We start from the raw sequence: 15072 nt of genomic DNA, 5'->3' as shown, positions 1-15072 counted from the left end.
ATGTGAGGAACAAACACTCAGAACACAGCAGGAGTGTTGTGGAATCCTATGTGAGGGACAAACTTTCAGACCCTCGTAGTAGTGTCCTGGAATCCTATGTGAGGGACAAACATGCAGACAATTGTAGCAGTGTTCTGGAATCCTTTGTGATCGACAAACCTTCGAACAACAGTGGAAGTGTTCTGGAATCCTATGTTATGGACACACATTCAGAACTTCGTGGCAGTGTTCTGGAATTCTATTTGAGAGAGAAACATTCAGAGCCCAGCAGCAGTTTTCTGGAATCCTATGTGATGGACATTCATGCAGACCACAGCAGCAGTGTTCTGGAATCTTATGTGAGGGACAAACATTCAGAACCCATCAGCAGTGTTATGGAATCCTATGTGAGGGACGATCATTAGAACCCTAGTAACATTGTTCTGGAATTCTGAGTGAGGGAAAAACATATAGACTCTCATAGCAGTGTTCTGATAGAGTGTGTGAGGGACAAACATTTAGAACACAGCAGGAGTGTTCTTTAATCCCCTGTGAGGAAAAGACATTCAGACCCCCGTAGCAGTGTTCTGGAATCCTATGTGTCAGAGAAACATATAGACACCAGCAGCAGTGTTCTGGGATCCTATGTGAGGGAAAAACATTCAGACACTCTTAGCAGTGCTCTGGAATCATATGTGAGAGACAAACATTAAGACCACAGCAGGAGTGTTCTGGAATCCTATGTGAGGGACAAACATTCAAACAACAACGGGAGTGTTCTGGAATCCCATGTTACTGACAAACATTCAGACCCTCGTCACAGTTTTCTGGAATTCCATGTGAGGGAGAAATACTCAGAACGCAGCAGCAGTGTTCTTTAATACTATGTGTCAGACATACATGTAGACCCCAGCAGCAATGTTCTGGAATCCTATATGCGGGACTAGCATTCAAACGCCAGGAACATTGTTCTTGAATCTTATGTGAGGGACAATCATTGAGACCCTCCTAGCAGTGTTCTGGAATTCTGTGTGAGGGACAAACTTTCAGACCCTCGTAGCAGTGTTCTGGAATCCTATGTGACAAACATTTAGACCCCAGCAGCAGTGTTCTGGAATCCTATGTGAGGAACACACATTCAGACCCTCGTAGCACTGTTCTGGAATCCTATTAAGGGACAAATACTCAGAACCCACCGCAGTGTCCTGAAAGCCTATGTGAGTGACAAACATTCAGACCACAGCAGGATTGTTCTGGAACCCTATGGGTGGAACAAACACTCAGAACACAGCAGAAGTGTTTTTGAATCTTATGTGAGGGATAAATGTTCAGATCCTCGTAGAAGTGTTCTGGAACCCTATGTGACAGACAAACATTCAGACCCAGCAGAAGTGTTCTGCAATCCTATGTGAGGGACAATCATTCAGACCCTCGTAGCAGAGTTCTGGAATCCCATGTGACGGACATACATGCAGACCCCAGCAGCAGTGTTCTGGAATCCTATGAGAGGGACAACATTCAGACCCCAGCAGTAGTGATGTGGAATCCTATGTGATGGACAATCATTCAAACACTGGTAGCAGTGTTCTGGAATCCTATGTGAGGGACAAACATTCTGACCACAGCAGGAGTGTTCCGGAGTCCCCTGTGAAGAAAAAACATTCAGACCCTCATATCAGTGTTCTGGAATCCTATGTGGCGGACAAACATTTAGACCCCATCAGAAGTTTTCTGGAATCCTATGTGAGGGACAAACATTCAGACCCTCATAGAAGTGTTCTGGAATCCTATGTGAGGGACAAACACACTGAACACAGCAGCAATGTTCTGGAAAACTATGTAAGGGACAAACACTCAGACCACAGCAGGATTTTTCTGGAATCCTATGTGTGGGACAATTACTCAGAACACAGCAGGAGTGCTTTGAAATCTTACGTGAGGGACAAACGTTCAGAACCTCTTAGCAGTGTTCTGGAATCCTGTGTGAGGGACAAATATTCAAACCACAGCAGGATTTTTCTGGAATCCCCTGTGAGAAACAAACTTTCAGACCCTCGTAGCAGTGTTCTGGAATCCTTTGTGACGGATGAACATTTAAACCCCAGCAGAAGTGTTCTGGAATCCTATATGAGGGACAAACATTCAGACACTCGTAGCAGTGTTCTGGAATCCTATGTGAGGGACAAACATTCAGACCATAGTTGCAGTGTTCTGGAATCCTATGTGAAGGACAAACTTTGAGGCCCCAGCAGCAGTGTTCCTGAATCCTATGGGAGGAAGAAACATTGAAACAGCAGCAGGAGTGTTCTGGAATCTTTTGTGATTGACAAACATTCAGGCCACAGCAGGAGTGTTGTGGAATCCTATGTGAGGGACAATCATTCAGACCCTCCCAGCAGTCCTCTGGAATTCTGTGTGAGGGACAAACATTGAGACCCTCAGAGCAGTGTTCTCGAATCCTATGTCAGGGACAAACATTCAGATCACAGCAGGAGTGTTCTGGAAACCCCTGTGAGGAACAAACATTCCCGAACTTCGTAGCAGTGTTCTAGAATCCCATGTGACCGACAAACATTTAGAACCCAGTAGCAGTGTTCTGGAATCCTATGTGAGGGGGAAGCATTCCGACCCTCGTGGTAGTGTCCTGGAATCCTATGTGATGGACAAACACTCACACCATCATAGCAGTGTTCTGTAACACTATGTGAGGGACAAACATTCAGACCACAGCAGGATTGTCCTGGAATCCTATGTGAGGGAGAAACACACAGAACACAGGAGGAGTTTTTTGGAATCCAATGTGAGGGACAAACATTCAGACCCTCGTAGCAGTGTTCAGGAATCCTATGTGAGGAACAAACTTTCAGACTTTCGCAGCAGTGTTCAGGAATCCTATGTGAGGGCCAAATATTCAGACCCCAGCAACAGTGTTCTGGAATCCTAGGTGATGGATACACATTCAGACCCTCATAGCAGTGTTCTAGAAATGTGTGTGAGGGAGAAACATTCAGACCCTCGTTGCAGTGTTCTGGAATCCTGTGTGAGGGACAAGCATTCAGACCATAGCAGGAACGTTCTAGGATCACCTGTGAGGAACAAACACTCAGACCCTCCTATCAGTATTCTGGAATCCTATGTGAGGGACAAACTCTCAGAAGACAGCAAGAGTGTTTTGTAATCTATGTGAGGGACAAAGAGTCAGACCGTCTTAGCAGTGTTCTGGAATCCTATGTGAGGGACAAACCTTCATACAGTCATAGAAGTGTTCTGGAATCCTATGTTAGGACAAAGATTCAGACCCTCGTAGCAGTGTTGTGGAATGCTATGTGAGGGAAAAAACACGCAGACAATAGTAGCAGTGTTCTGAAATCCTATGTGAGGAACAAACCTTCAGAACCTCGTAGGAGTATTCTGGAATCCTATGTGAGGGACAAACATTCAGACACTTCTAGCTATGTTCTGGAATCCTATCTGAGGGACATACTTTCAGACCCCAGCAGCAGTTTTCTGGAATCCTATGTGAGGGACATATATTCAAACAACGGTGGGAGTGTTCTGGAATACTATGTTAAGGACAAACATTCAGACCCTCGTCGCAGTGCTCTGGAATTCCATGTTAGGGAGAAACACTCAGAACCCGGCAACAGTGTTCTGGAATCCTATGTTATGGAGAAACATTCAGACCCTCATTGCAGTGTTCCAGAATTCTACGTGAGGGAGAAACACTCAGAACCCTGCAGCGGTATTCTGGAATCCTGTGTGACGGACATACACGTAGACCCCAGCAGCCGTGTTATGGAATCCTGTGTGAGGGAAAAGAACTCAGAACCCAGCAACAGTGTCCTGGAACCCTATGTGAGGGACAAACATTCAGGCCACAGCAGGATTGTTCTGGAATCCTATGTGAGGGACAAACACTCAGAACACAGCGGGAGTGTTTTGGAATCCAATATGAGGGAGAAACATTCAGACCCTCATAGCAGTGTTCTGGAATCCTATGTGAGGGACAAACATTCAGAAAATCGTAGCCGTGTTCTGGAATCTCAAGAAAGGGAAATAAATTCAGACCCCAGCAGCAGTGTTTTGTAATCCTATGTGAGGGAGAAACATTGAACCAAGATCAGGAGTGTTCTGCAATCCCTGGTTATGGACAAATATTCAGAACCTCGTCTCAGTGCTCTGGAATTCTATGTGAGGTAGAAACAGTGAGAACCCAGCAGCAGTATTCTGGAATCCTATGTGAGGGAAAATCATTCAGACCCCAGCAGGAGTGTTCTGGAATCCTATGGGAGGGACAATCATTCAGACAATCGTAGCAGTGTTCTGGAATCCTATGTGAGGGGCAAACATACAGACACTTGTAGCGGTGTTCTGGAATCCTATGTAAGTGACAAATATTCAGACCCTTGTAGCATTGTTCTGGAATCCTATGTGAGGGATCACATTGAGACAATCGTAGCTGTGTTCTCGAATCCTATGTGAGGGAGAAACATTCAGACTACAACAGCAGTGTTCTGGAATCGTATGTGAGGGACAAACATTCCAACAACAGAGTGAGTGTTCTGGAATCCTAAGTTACGGACATACATTCAGAAATTCGTCTCAGTGATCTGGAATTCTATGTGAGGGTGAAACACTCAGAAACCGGCAGCAATGTTCTTAAATCCTATGTGACAGACATACATGTAGACAGTAACAGCAGTGTCCTGTAATTCTGTGTGATGGAAAAACATTCAGACACTCATAGCAGTGTTCTGGAATCCTATTTGAGGGACAAACATTCAGACCACAGCTGGAGTGTTCTGCAATCCCCTGTGAGTAACAAATATTCAGATCCTCGTAGCAGTGTTCTGGAATCCTTTGTGAAGGACAAACATTCAGACCCCAGCAGCAGTGTTCTGGAATCCTATGTGAGGGACAAACATTCAGACCCTCGTAGCAGTGTTCCCGAATCCTAAGTGAGGGGCAAAGATTCAGACCCCAGCAGCAGTGTTCTGGAATCCTATGTGAGGGACAAGCATTCAAACAACATCAGGAGTGTTCTGGAATCCTATGTTAAGGACAAACATTCAGACCCTCGTTGCAGTGTTCTGGAATTCTAAGTGAGAGAGAAACACTCAGAACCCAGCAGCAGTGTTTTGGAACCCTATGTAAGGGATATACATGTAGACCCCAGTAGCAGTGTTCTGGAATCCCATCTGCGGGACAAATATTCAGATCCCAGCAGTAGTGTTCTGGAATCCTATGTGAGGGACAATCATTCAGACCCTTGCAGCAGTGTTGTGGAATTCTGTGTGAGGGACAATCATTCAGACCCTCATAGGAGTGTTCTGGAGTCTTGTGTGAGGAACAAACATTCAGACCACAGCAGGAGTATTCTGGAATCCCCTGTGCAGAACAAACATTCAGACCCTCGTAGCAGTGTTCTGGAATCCTTTGTGAGTGACAAACGTTCAGATTCCAGCGGCAGTGTACTGGAATCCTGTGTGAGGGACAAAGATTCAAACAACAGCGGGAGTTTTCTTTAATCATATGTTATGGACAAATATTCAGACCCTCGTCTAAGTGTTCTGCATCCTAAGTAAGGGACAAACACTCTGAACCAAGAAGCAGTGTTCAGGAATCCTATATGGTGGACATACAGGTAGACCACAGTAGCCGTGTTCTGTAATCCTTTGTGAGGGACAAAACATTCAGACCCTCGTGGCAGGGTTCTGGAATCCTATGTGAGGAACAATCACCAAGAACCCAGCAGCAGTGTTCTAGAACACTATGTGAGGGACAAACATTCAGAGCACAGCAGGATTGTTCTGTAATCCTATGTGAGGGACAAACTCTCAGAAGACAGCAAGAGTGTTTTGTAATCTATGTGAGGGACAAAGAGTCAGACCGTCTTAGCAGTGTTCTGGAATCCTATGTGAGGGACAAACATTCATACAGTCATAGAAGTGTTCTGGAATCCTATGTTAGGACAAAGATTCAGACCCTCGTAGCAGTGTTGTGGAATGCTATGTGAGGGAAAAAACACGCAGACAATAGTAGCAGTGTTCTGAAATCCTATGTGAGGAACAAACCTTCAGAACCTCGTAGGAGTATTCTGGAATCCTATGTGAGGGACAAACATTCAGAACCTCGTAGGAGTGTTTTGGAATCCTCTGTGAGGGACAAACATTCAGACACTTTTAGCTATGTTCTGGAATCCTATCTGAGGGACATACTTTCAGACCCCAGCAGCAGTTTTCTGGAATCCTATGTGAGGGACATATATTCAAACAACGGTGGGAGTGTTCTGGAATACTATGTTAAGGACAAACATTCATACACTTCTAGCTATGTTCTGGAATCCTATCTGAGGGACATACTTTCAGACCCCAGCAGCAGTTTTCTGGAATCCTATGTGAGGGACATATATTCAAACAACGGTGGGAGTGTTCTGGAATACTATGTTAAGGACAAACATTCAGACCCTCGTCGCAGTGCTCTGGAATTCCATGTTAGGGAGAAATACTCAGAACCCGGCAACAGTGTTCTGGAATCCTATGTTATGGAGAAACATTCAGACCCTCATTGCAGTGTTCCAGAATTCTACGTGAGGGAGAAACACTCAGAACCCTGCAGCGGTATTCTGGAATCCTGTGTGACGGACATACACGTAGACCCCAGCAGCCGTGTTATGGAATCCTGTGTGAGGGACAAACATTCAGACCCCAGGAGCAGTGTTGTGGAATCCTGTGTGAGGGACAAACATTCAGACCCCAGGAGCAGTGTTGTGGAATCCTATGTGAGGGACAATCATTCAGACCCTCTCAGGAGTGTTCTGGAATCCCAAGTGAGGGACAAACATTCAGAACCCAGCAGAAGTGTTCTGCAATCCTATGTGAGGGACAATCATTCAGACCCTCGTATCAGAGTTCTGGAATCCCATGTGACGGACATACATGCAGACCCCAGCAGCAGTGTTCTGGAATCCTATGAGAGGGACAACATTCAGACCCCAGCAGTAGTGATGTGGAATCCTATGTGATGGACAATCATTCAAACACTGGTAGCAGTGTTCTGGAATCCTATGTGAGGGACAAACATTCTGACCACAGCAGGAGTGTTCCGGAGTCCCCTGTGAAGAAAAAACATTCAGACCCTCATATCAGTGTTTTGGAATCCTATGTGGCGGACAAACATTTAGACCCCATCAGAAGTTTTCTGGAATCCTATGTGAGGGACAAACATTCGGACCCTCATAGAAGTGTTCTGGAATCCTATGTGAGGGACAAACACACTGAACACAGCAGCAATGTTCTGGAAAACTATGTAAGGGACAAACACTCAGACCACAGCAGGATTTTTCTGGAATCCTATGTGTGGGACAATTACTCAGAACACGGCAGGAGTGCTTTGAAATCTTACGTGAGGGACAAACGTTCAGAACCTCTTAGCAGTGTTCTGGAATCCTGTGTGAGGGACAAATATTCAAACCACAGCAGGATTTTTCTGGAATCCCCTGTGAGAAACAAACTTTCAGACCCTCGTAGCAGTGTTCTGGAATCCTTTGTGACGGACGAACATTTAAACCCCAGCAGAAGTGTTCTGGAATCCTATATGAGGGACAAACATTCAGACACTCGTAGCAGTGTTCTGGAATCCTATGTGAGCGACAAACATTCAGACCATAGTTGCAGTGTTCTGGAATCCTATGTGAAGGGCAAACTTTGAGGCCCCAGCAGCAGTGTTCCTGAATCCTATGGGAGGAAGAAACATTGAAACAGCAGCAGGAGTGTTCTGGAATCTTTTGTGATTGACAAACATTCAGACCACAGCAGGAGTGTTGTGGAATCCTATGTGAGGGACAATCATTCAGACCCTCCCAGCAGTGCTCTGGAATTCTGTGTGAGGGACAAACATTGAGACCCTCAGAGCAGTGTTCTCGAATCCTATGTCAGGGACAAACATTCAGATCACAGCAGGAGTGTTCTGGAAACCCCTGTGAGGAAAAAACATTCCCGAACTTCGTAGCAGTGTTCTAGAATCCCATGTGACCGACAAACATTTAGAACCCAGTAGCAGTGTTCTGGAATCCTATGTGAGGGGGAAGCATTCCGACCCTCGTGGTAGTGTCCTGGAATCCTATGTGATGGACAAACACTCACACCATCATAGCAGTGTTCTGTAATCCTATGTGACGGACAAGCATTCTCACCCTCGTAGCAGTGCTCTGGAATGCCATATGGTTGAAAAACACTCGGAACCCAGCAGCAGTGTTCTGTAACACTATGTGAGGGACAAACATTCAGACCACAGCAGGATTGTCCTGGAATCCTATGCGAGGGAGAAACACACAGAACACAGGAGGAGTTTTTTGGAATCCAATGTGAGGGACAAACATTCAGACCCTCGTAGCAGTGTTCAGGAATCCTATGTGAGGAACAAACTTTCAGACTTTCGCAACAGTGTTCAGGAATCTTATGTGAGGGCCAAATATTCAGACCCCAGCAACAGTGTTCTGGAATCCTAGGTGATGGATACACATTCAGACCCTCATAGCAGTGTTCTGGAATTGTGTGTGAGGGAGAAACATTCAGACCCTCGTTGCAGTGTTCTGGAATCCTGTGTGAGAGACAAGCATTCAGACCATAGCAGGAACGTTCTAGGATCACCTGTGAGGAACAAACACTCAGACCCTCCTATCAGTATTCTGGAATCCTATGTGAGGGACAGACGTTTACACCCCAGCAGCAGTGTTCTGGAATCCTATATGAGGGACAAACATTCAGACCCACGTAGCAGTGCTCTGGAATCCTATGTGAGGGACAAAAATTCAGATCTCAGCAGCAGTGTTCTGGAATCATATGCGAGGGAGAAACTCTCAGAACCCAGCACCAGTGTTCTGGAATCCTATGTGACGTATAAACATGTAGACACCAGCAGGAGTGTTCTGGAATACTATCTGAGGGACTAACACTCAGAACCCAACAGCCGTGTTCTGGAATCCTATGTGTGGAGCAATCATTCAGACCCTCGTAGCAGTGTTCGGGAATCCTGTGTGAGGGACAAACATACAGACCACAGCAGGAGTCTTCTGGAATACCCTGTAAGGAATAAACATTCAGACCCTCGTAGTAGTGTTCTGGAATCCCATGTGACGGACAAATATTTAGACCCCAGCAGCAGTGTTCTGGAATCCTAGGTGAAGGACAACCATTCAGACCCTTTTAGCAGTGTTCTGGAATCTTATGTGAGGGACAAACATTGAGAGAATCATGTCAGTTTTCTAGAAACCTATGTGAGGGACAAATATTCAGACCGCAGCAGCAGTGTTCTGGAATCCTATGTGACGGACAAATTTTGAAACAACAGCGGGTGTGTTCTGGAAATCTATGTTATGGAAAAACATTCAGAACCTCGTCACAGTTTTCTGGAATTCTTGTGAGGGAGAAAAACTCAGAACCCAGCAGCATTGTTCTGGAATCCTATGTGACGGATATTCATATAGACCCCAGCAGGAGTGTTCTGGAATACTGTGTGAGGGACAAACATTCAAACACCAGCAGCAGTGTTCTGGAATTCCGTGTGAGGGACAATCATTCAGACCCTCGTAACAGTGTTCTGGAATCCTGGGTGAGGGACAAACATTCAGACCACAGCAGAAGTCTTCTGGAATCCCCTGTGATGAACAAACATTCAGACCCTCAAAATAGTGTTCTGGAATCCTATGTGACAGACAAACATTTAGACCCCATCAGCAGTGCTCTGGAATCCAAGGTGAAGGACAGCCATTCACACCCTTGTAGCAGTGTTCTTGAATCATATGTGAGAGACAAACATTCAGATGCTCGTAGCAGTGTTCTGGAATCCTATGTGAGATTCAAACACTCAGAACCCAGCAGCAGTGTTCTGGAACCCTAACTGAGGGATAAACATTCAGACCCCAGCTGCAGTATTCTGGGATCCTATGTGAGGGAAAATCATTCAGACACCCGTGCCAGTGTCCTGGAATTACTCATGTGGGACAAATATTCAGACCCTCGTGACAGTGTTCTGGAATCCCATGTGAGAGACAAACATTCAGATGCTCATAGCAGTGTTCTGGAATCCTATGTGAGATTCAAACACTCAGAACCCAGCAGCAATGTTCTGGAGCCCTAAGTGAGATAAAAACATTCAGACCACAGCAGGATTGTTCCGGAATCCTTTCTGAGGGGCAAACACTCACAACACAGCAGCAGTGTTCTGGAATCGTATGTGAAGGACATACATATAGATAATCGTAGCATTGTTCTGGGTTCCTATGTAAGGGACAAACATTCAGACCCCAGCAGTAGGGTACTGGAATCTTTTCTGAGGGACAAACATTCAGACCTCACCAGGAGTGTTCTGGAATCACTTGTGAGGAACAAACATTCAGACCCTCATAGCAGTGTTCTAGAATCCTATGTGTGGGACAAACATTCACACACTTGTAGCAGTGTTCTTTAATCCTATGGGAGGGACAGACAGTCAGACACTCGTAGCAGTGTTGTGGAATAGTATGTGACAGACAAACATTTAGACCCCAGCAGCAGTGTTCTGGAATCCTATTTGAGGAAGAAACATTCAGACCCTAGTAGCAGTGTCGTGGAATACTATGTGACAGACAAGCATTTAGACCCCAGCAGCAGTGTTCTGGAATCCTATGTGTGGGACAAACACTCCGAACACAGCAGGAGTGTTTTGGGATCCTATGTGAGGGACAAACATTCAGACCCTCATAGCAGTGTTCTGGAATCCTATGTCAGGGACAAACATTCAGACAATCGTAAAAGTGTTCTGGAATCCTGTGTGAGGGACAAACATTCAGACCCTCGTAGCAATATTCTGGCAGCCTATGCGAGGGAGAAACCTTAAGAGAATGGTAACTCTGTTCTGGAATCTTACGTGAGGGAGAAACATTCAGACAATCATAGCAGTGTTCTGGAATCCTATGTGAGGGAAAAACATTCAGACGCTCGTCGCAGTGTTCTGGAATTCCATGTGAGGAAGAAACACTCAGAACCCAGCAGCAGTGTTCTGGAATCCTATGTGACGGAGATACATGTGGACTCTAGCAGCAGTGCTCTAGAATCCTATGTGAGGAACAAACATTCAGACCCCAGCATCAATTTTCTGAAATCACATGTGAGGGACAATCATTCAGACCCTCATAGCAGTGTTCTGGAATCCTGTGTGAGGGACAAACGTTCAGACCCCAGCAGCAGTGTTCTGGAATCCTATGTGAGGGTAAATCATTCAGAACCTAGTTGCAGTGTTCTGGAATCTTATATGAGGGACAAACATTCGGATCCTCTTAGCAGTGATCTGGAATCCTATGTGAGGGTAAATCATTCAGAACCTAGTTGCAGTGTTTGGGAATCCTATATGAGGGAAAAACATTCGGATCCTCTTAGCAGTTTTCTGGAATCCTATGTAACGGACAAACATTAAGACCCCAACTGCAACTGCAGTGTTCTGGAATCCCATGTGAGGGAAAAGCATTCAGACCCTTGTAGCAGTGTTCAGGAATCCTATGTGAGGGAGAAACACTCAAAACCCAGCAACAGTGTTCTGGAACCCTATGTGAGGGACAAACATTCACACCACAGCAGGATTGTTCTGGAATACTATGTGAGGGACAAACACTCAGAACATAGCAGGAGTGTATTGGAATCGTATGTGAGGGACAAACATTCGGATCCTCTTAGCAGTGTTCTGGAATCCTATGTGACGGACATACATGTAGAACCCAGCAGCAGTGTTCTGAAGGCCTATGTGAGGGACAAACATTCAGACCCCAGGAACAGTCTTCGGGAATCGTATGTGAGGGTAAATCATTCAGAATCTCGTAGCAGTGTTCTGGAATTCTGTGTGAGGGACAAACATTCAGACCACAGCAGCAGTATTCTGGAATCCTATGTGAGGGAGAAACATTCAAACAACTGCAGGTGTGTTCTGGAATCCTATGTGAGGGAAAAACATTCAAACAACTGCAGGTGTGTTCTGGAATCCTATGACAAGGAAAAACATTCAGACCCTCCTCGCAGTGTTCTTGAATTCTATGTGAGGGAGAAACACTCCGATTCCTGTAGCAGTGTTCTGGAACCCTATGTGACAGACCTACATGTAGACTCCAGTAGCAGTGTTCTGGAATCCTATGTGAGGGACAATCATTCCGACCCTCGTGGCAGTGTTCTGGAATTTTGTGTGAGGGATAAACATTCAGACCCCAGCGCGAGTGTTCTGGAATCCCATGTGAGTGACAAGCATTCAAACAATCATAGCAGTGTTCTGGAATCCTATATGAGAGACAAACTTTCAGACCCTCGTAGCAGTATTCTGGAATCCTATGTGGGGGCAAACATTCAATCATAGCAGTGTTCAGGAATCCTATGTGAGGGACAAACATTTAGACCGTCGTAGCAGTGTTCTGGAATCCTATGTGAGAGACAAGCATTGAGACAATCGTGGCAGTGTTCTGGGATCCTATGTGAGGGACAAACATTCAGACAATCGTAGCAGGGTTCTGGAATCCTATGTGAGGGACAAACACTCAAAAAACAGAGAGAGTGTTCTGGAACCCTATGTTATGGACAAACATTGAGACCGTCGTTGCAGTGTTCTGGAATTCCCTGTGAGGGACAAAAACTAGGAACCCAGCGGCAGTGTTCTGGAATCTTATGTGAGGGACAAACATTCAGACTCCAGCAGCAGTGTTCTGGAATCCCATGTGAGGGACAATCATTCAGACCATCATAGCCGTGTTTTGGAATTCTGTGTGAGGGACAAACATTCAGACCGTCGTAACAGTGTTCTGCAATCCTGTGTGAGGGAAAAACATTCCGACCACAGCAAGAGTGTTCTGGAATCCCCTGTGAGGAACAAACATTCCGACCCTCATAGCAGTGTACTGGAATCTTATCTGATGGAAAAATATTTAGAACCCAGCAGCAGTGTTCTGGAATCCTATGTGAGTGACAAACACTCAAAACATAGCAGGAGTGTTTTAGAATACTATGTGAGGGATAAACAATCTGACCTTCACAACAGTGTTCTGGAATCCTGTGTGAGGGATAAACATTCAGACCCTGATAGCAGTGTTCTGGAATCCTATGTGAGGGACAAACATACAGACCACAGCAGGACTGTTTTGGAATTCCCTTTGAGAAACAAACTTTTAGACCCTCATAGCTGTGTTCTGCAATCCTGTGTGTGGGACAAAATTTCAAAACCTTGTAACAGTGTTCTGGAATCCTATGTGAGGTACAAACATTCAGACAATCGTAGCAGTGTTCTGGAATCACATGTGAGGGACAAACATGCAGACCCTCGTAAGAGTGTTCTGGAATCCTATGTGAGGGACAAACATTCAGACAGTCGTAGCAGTGTTCTGGAATCCAATGTTAGTGACAAACTTTCAGACCCCAGCAGCAGTGTTCTGGAATCCTACTTGAGGGACAACCATTCAGATACTTTCAGCAGTGTTCTGGAATCCTGTGTCAGGGACAAACATTTTGACCACTGCAGGACTCTTCTGGAATCCCCTTTGGGGAACAAACATTCAGACCCTCGTAGGTGTGTTCTGTAATCCTATGTGACTGACACACATTTCGACCACAGCAGCAGTGTTCTGGAATCCCATGTGAGGAACAAACATTCAGACACTCGTAGCAGTGTTCTGGGGTCCTGTGTGAGGGACAAAAATTCAGGCCACACCTTAGCCGGGCGTGGTAGCGGGCGCCTGTAGTCCCAGCTACTCGGGAGGCTGAGGCAGGAGAATGGCGTGAACCCGGGAGGCGGAGCTTGCAGTGAGCCGAGATCGCGCCACTGCACTCCAGCCTGGGCGACAGAGCGAGACTCCGTCTCAAAAAAAAAAAAAAAAAAAAAAAATTCAGGCCACACCAAGAGTGTATTGGAATCCCCTGTGAAGAACAAACATTTTGAACCTCCTAGCAGTGTCTGGAATATTATCTGACAGACAAACATTTAGACCCCAGCAGCAGTATTATAGAATCTCATGTGAGGGACAATATTTCAGAACGTCGTAGCAGTGTTCTGGAATATTATATGAGTGAAAAATATTCAAACATCCTCAGGAGTGTTCTGGAATCCTATGTCACGGACAAGCATTCAGACCCTCGTCGCAGTGTTCTGGAATTCTATGTGAGGGAGAAACACTCAGAACCCAGCAGCAGTGTTCTGGAATCCTATGTGAAGGACATACATGTAGACCAGAGCAGCAGTGTTCTGGAATCCTTTGCGACGGACAAACATTCAGACCCCAGCAGCAGTGTTCTGGAATCCTGTGTGAGGGACAAACATTCAGACCCCAGCCGCAGTGTTCTGGTATCCTATGTGATGGACAGTCATACAGACCCTTGTAGCAGTGTTCTGGAATTCTTTGTGAGGGACAAACATTCAGACACTCATAGCAGTGATGTGGAATCCCATGTGAGTGACAAACATTCAGACCACAGCAGAAGTGTTCTGGAATCCCCTGTGAGGAACAAACATTCAGACCCTCGTATTGGTGTTCTGGAATCCTATTTGAAGGACAAACATTTAGGCCCCAGCAGCAGGGTTCTTGAATCCTATGTGAGGGACAAATATTCAGACCCTGGTAGCACTGTTCTGGCTTCCTTTCTGAGGGACAAACATTCAGTCCACAGCAGGAGTGTTCTGGAATCCTAAGTGAGGGACAAACATTCACACCCTCGTAGCAGTGTTTTGAAATCCTATGTGAGGGACAAACATTCATACCTCAGTGGCAGTGTTCTGGAATCCTATGTGAGGGACAAACATTCACACCCTCGTAGCAGTGTTTTGAAATCCTACGTGAGGGACAAACATTCATACCTCAGTGGCAGTGTTCTGGAATCCTATGTGAGGGACAAACATTCAAATAAATACTTGAGTGTTTTTGAATCCTATGTTACGGACAAACATTCAAACCCTCGTCGCAGTGTTCTGGAATTGTTTGTGAGTGAGAAACACTCAGAAACCAGCAGCAGTGTTCTGGAATCCTATGTTTCTGACATAAATGTAGACCCCAGCAGCAGTGTTCTGGAATCCTAAGTGAGGGACAAACAT

This window comes from Pan troglodytes, chromosome 22, assembly GCF_028858775.2.
Source record: "Pan troglodytes isolate AG18354 chromosome 22, NHGRI_mPanTro3-v2.0_pri, whole genome shotgun sequence".
Classification (NCBI taxonomy): domain Eukaryota; kingdom Metazoa; phylum Chordata; class Mammalia; order Primates; family Hominidae; genus Pan; species Pan troglodytes.
The sequence above is the reverse complement of the archived record's forward strand: the minus strand, read 5'-3'. Positions refer to the sequence as shown.